This window comes from Anomaloglossus baeobatrachus, chromosome 2 (genome assembly GCF_048569485.1).
Source record: "Anomaloglossus baeobatrachus isolate aAnoBae1 chromosome 2, aAnoBae1.hap1, whole genome shotgun sequence".
NCBI classification, from domain to species: Eukaryota; Metazoa; Chordata; class Amphibia; order Anura; family Aromobatidae; genus Anomaloglossus; species Anomaloglossus baeobatrachus.
This window is the reverse complement of record NC_134354.1, coordinates 344,530,041-344,535,307: the sequence shown is the minus strand read 5'-3', so window position 1 is coordinate 344,535,307 and position 5,267 is coordinate 344,530,041. Positions and strand designations below refer to the sequence as shown.

General features: G+C 37.2%; 2 non-coding genes across 2 annotated transcripts; both read right to left on the bottom strand.

The window, feature by feature from the left end:
- Nucleotides 1–273: 273 nt before the first annotated feature.
- TRNAV-AAC (transfer RNA valine (anticodon AAC)) lies at nucleotides 274–346 on the bottom strand. Its single transcript has one exon. It is a non-coding gene; the product is annotated as a tRNA-Val (tRNA).
- A 4,416-nt stretch (nucleotides 347–4,762) lies between these two features.
- Nucleotides 4,763–4,835, bottom strand: TRNAV-AAC (transfer RNA valine (anticodon AAC)). The gene has a single exon. It is a non-coding gene; the product is annotated as a tRNA-Val (tRNA).
- Nucleotides 4,836–5,267: the final 432 nt, after the last annotated feature.

Sequence of the window (5,267 nt, the reverse complement as noted above, 5' to 3'; positions counted from 1 at the left end):
GGGTATTATTTCAACACCAAGAACAGATTGGTTTCACTGGGGATTGAGCCCAGGACCTTCTGCGTGTTAAGCAGACGTGATGACCACTACACTATAAAACCTGTGAAATCCTGCAAAACAATGGCAATTGGAGACGATTTTGACCGCCAGGGAAAAAAAAAAATTCAAAGTTCTGTTGGTGATGGAAGCCAAAACATCCTGTTATTCGACAACAAAGCCAAGAATGTCATATATTGTAGTTGGATAAGGTATTATTCAACACCAAGAACAGATTGGTTTCACTGGGGATTGAACCCAGGACCTTCTGCGTGTTAAGCAGACGTGATGACCACTACACTATGAAACCTGGTGAAAAGTTACTGTGTATTGGCAAGCAGAGCAGAATTGTGACTGACGGTGCCTTTTTATTGCTGAAGGAAAGTATTTTTATTAATGAAACATTTACAATTTTTATTACATATTTTACCAGTTCTATTCCTACAAAGGGGTATTGCTTAAATTGAAGTTTACATTGAATGTGTTACTTTTTTCTACACAGTTTAGTCGTTTGCTTTTGTATTTATGTGAACTATATATTTTGAAACAAACAGGATTTTTATAATATGGGATTATGTTTTCTGCTAAAATAGACAATAAAAAAGAAACCCAAAATCGTAGTTCTCTTTGTGATGGAAGACAAATTGTATTGTCATTTGGCACTGAAACCAAGAATTTTTTTATATTACAGGTTGATAGCAAATTACTTCAACAGCGAAAACGTCTTGTTTTTACTAGGGATTAAACCCAGGACCTTCTGCCTGTGAAGCAGATGTGATGACTACTACACTTTGAAACCTGTGAAATCCTGCAAAGTAATGTCAATTAGAGACGAGTTTTGACCGCCAGGGGAAAAAAAAAATAATTCGTAGTTCTGTTGATGATGGAAGCTAAAATAAACCATCATTCGGCAACAAGGACAAGATCTTCATATATTGTTGTTTGATAGGGTATTATTTCAACACCAAGAACAGATTGGTTTTACTGGGGAATGAAACCAGGACCTTCTGCATGTTAAGCAGACGTGATGACCACTACACTATGAAACCTTATGGAAAGGTACTGTGTATTGGCAAGCAGAGCAGAATTGTAACTGACGGGGCCTTTTTATTGCTGAAGGAAAGAATTTTTGGTTAATGAAACATTTACAATTTTTATTACATATTTTACCAGTTTTATTCCTACAAAGGGTTTTTGCTTAAATTGAAGTTTACATTGAATGTGTTACTTTATTCTACATAGTTTAGTCGTTTGCTTTTGTATTTATGGGAACTATATATTTTGAAACAAACAGGAATTTTATAATATGGGATTATGTTTTCTGCTAAAATGGACAATAAAAAAGAAACACAATATCGTAGTTCTCTTTGTGATGGAAGCCAAAATGTATTGTCATTTGGCAACTAAACCAAGAATTTTATACATTACAGTTTGATAGCAAATTACTTCCACAGCCAAAACGGCTTGTTTTTACTAGGGATTGAACCCAGGACCAACTGCATGTTGAGCAGACGTGAGGACCAGTACACTATGAAACCTGATGGAAAATTACTGTGTTTTGGCAATGAGAGCAGAATTGTGACTGACGGGGCCTTTTTATTGCTGAAGGAAAGTATTTTTGGTTAATGAAACATTTACAATTTTTATTACATATTTTACCAGTTTTATTCCTACAAAGGGATATTGCGTAAATTGAAGTTTACATTGAATGTGTTACTTTTTTCTACACAGTTTGTCGTTTGCTTTTGTATTTATGGGAACTATATATTTTAAAACAAACAGGATTTTTATAATATGGGATTATGTTTTCTGCTAAAATGGTCAATAAAAAAGACAGCCAAAATCGTAGTTCTCTTTGTGATAAAAGCCAAAATGTATTGTCATTTGGCAACGAAAGCAAGAACTTTTTATATTACAGGTTGATAGCAAATTACTTCAACAGCGAAAACAGGTTGTTTTTACTAGGGATTAAACCCAGGACCTTCTGCCTGTGAAGCAGATGTGATGACTACTACACTTTGAAACCTGTGAAATCCTGTAAAGTAATGGCATTTAGAGACGAGTTTTGACCGCCAGGGGAAAAAAAAATAATTCGTAGTTCTGTTGATGATGGAAGCTAAAATATCCCATCATTCGGCAACAAGGCCAAGAGCTCCATATATTGTAGTTTGATAGGGTATTATTTCAACACCAAGAACAGATTGGTTTTGACTGGGGATTGAACCCAGGACCTTCTGCATGTTAACCCCTTCAGCCCCCGGGCACTTTCCGTTTTTGCGTTTTTGTTTTTTGCTCCCCTTCTTCTGAGAGGCGTAACATTTTTATTTTTCCATCAATCTTGCCATATGAGGGCTTGTTTTTTGCGGGACGAGTTGTACTTTTAAATGAAACCATAAGTTTTACCATATAGTGTACTGGAAAACGGCAAAAAAATTCCAAGTGCGGAAAAATTGCAAAAAAAGTGTGATCGTACAATAGTTTTTGGGATATTTTATTCACCATGTTCACTATATGGTAAAACTGAGGTATCTATGTGATGCCTCAGGTCGGTGCGAGTTTGTAGACACCAAACATGTATAGGTTTACTTGTATCTAAGGGGTTAAAAAAAATTCACAAGTTTGTCCAATAAAAGTGGCGCACGTTTTGTGCCATTTTCCGAAACACGTAGTGTTCTTATTTTTAAGGATCTATGCCTCAGTGATGGCTTATTTTTTGCGTCTCGAGCTGACGTTTATAATGGTACCATTTTTGCGCAGATGCTACGTTTTGATCGCCTGTTATTGCATTTTGCGTAAAACTTGCGGCGACCAAAAAACGTAATTTTGGCGTTTGGAATTTTTTTGCGACTACGCCGTTTACCAATCAGATTAATTGATTTTATATTTTGACAGATCGGGCATTTCTGAACGCGGCGATACCAAATATGTGTATATTTATTTATTTTTTAACCCTTTAATTTTCAATGGGGGGAAAGGGGGGTGATTTGAACTTTTAGGTTTTTTGTTTTTTTTTTTTATTTTTTAAAACTTTTTTTTTACTTTTTTTTTTTATTTTACTAGTCCCCCTAGGGGGCTATAGCGATCAGCAATCCGATTGCTGATCGCTATCTGCTGATCACAGCAATACCGCTGTAATCAGCAGATTCAGTCACTTTGGTTTTCCCTCTGCTCTCGGCCGAGGGAAAATGAAAGTGAAACATCGTAGCAGCAGGCGTCATCACATGACCCTGTGCTACGATGGCAACCACCGATAGTCACGTGATAACACACGTGACTTCCGGTGGGGGCGGCGGTGAGTAACAAACATGGCCGCGCGCATTTAAATCTTGCTGCCAGACTTTGGCAGCAAGATTTAAGGGGTTAATGGCCGCGGGTGGAAGCGATTCCACCCGCGGCTAGCAGGCACACATGTCAGCTGTTGAAAACAGCTGATATGTGTGCCGATCCACGCCGCCTGCCCGCGGCAGGGGGCGGGGCTTAACGGGACACGATCCTGGACGGATAGATCCGTCCAAGGTCGTGAAGGGGTTAAGCAGACGTGATGAACACTACACTATGAAACCTTATGGAAAGTTACTGTGTATTGGCAAGCAGAGCAGAATTGTTACTGACGGGGCCTTTTTTATTGCTGAAGGAAAGAATTTTTGGTTAATGAAACATTCACAATTTTTATTACATATTTTACCAGTTTTATTCCTACAAAGGGATTTTGCTTAAATTGAAGTTTACATTAAATGTGTTACTTTTTTCTACATAGTTTAGTCGTTTGCTTTTGTATTTATGGGAACTATATATTTTGAAACAAACAGGATTTTTATAATATGGGATTATGTTTTCTGCTAAAATGGTCAATAAAAAAGAAACCCAAAATCGTAGTTCTCTTTGTGATGGAAGCCAAAATGTATTGTCGTTTGGCAACGAAACCAAGAATTTCTTATATTACAGGTTGATAGCAAATTACTTCAACAGCGAAAACAGCTTGTTTTTACTAGGGATTGAACCCAGGACCTTCTGCGTGTGAAGCAGACGTGATGACCACTACACTATGAAACCTGTGAAATCCTGCAAAGCAATGGCAATTGGAGACTATTTTGACCGCCAGGGGAAAAAAAAGAAAATAAATTTCTGTTGGTGATGGAAGCCAAAACATCATGTTATTCGGCAACAAAGCCAAGTACTTAATATATTGCAGGTTGATAGGGTATTATTTCAACACCAAGGACAGATGGGTTTCACTGGGGTTTGAACTCAGGATCTTCTGTGTGTAAAGCAGACGTGATTACCACTACACTATGAAACCAGTGAAGTCCTTCAAATCAATGGCAATTAGAGACGAGTTTTGACCGCCAGGGGAAAAAAAAAATAATTCGTAGTTCTGTTGGTTATGGAAGCCAAAATATCCCGTCATTCGGCAACAAAGCCAAGAACCTCATGTTTTGTAGTTGGATAGGGTACTATTTCAACACCAAGAACAAACTGTTTTTCTGGGGATTAAACCGAGGACCTTCTGCGTGTTAAGCAGACGTGATGACCACTACACTTTGAAACCTGTGAAATCCTGCAAATTAATGGCAATTAGAGACGAGTTTTGACCACCAGGGGAAAAAAAAAATAATTCGTAGTTCTGTTGGTGATGGAAGCTAAAACGTCCCGTCATTCGGCAACAATGCCAAGAACTTCATATATTGTAGTTGCATAGGGTATTATTTCAACACCAAGAACAGATTGGTTTCACTGGGGATTGAACCCAGGACCTTCTGCGTGTTAAGCAGATGTGATAACCACTACACTATGAAACCTGATGAAAAGTTACTGTGTATTGGCAAGCAGAGCAGAATTGTGACTGACGGTGCCTTTTTATTGCTGAAGGAAAGTATTTTTATTAATGAAACATTTACAATTTTTATTACATATTTTACCAGTTTTATTCCTACAAAGGGGTATTGCTTAAATTGAAGTTTACATTGAATGTGTTACTTTTTTCTACACAGTTTAGTCGTTTGCTTTTGTATTTATGGGAACTATATATTTTGAAACAAACAGGATTTTTATAAAATGGGATTATGTTTTCTGCTAAAATGGACAATAAAAAAGAAACCCAAAATCGTAGTTCTCTTTGTGATGGAAGACAAAATGTATTGTCATTTGGCACTGAAACCAAGAATTTTATATATTACAGGTTGATAGCAAATTACTTCAACAGCGAAAACAGCTTGTTTTTACTAGGGATT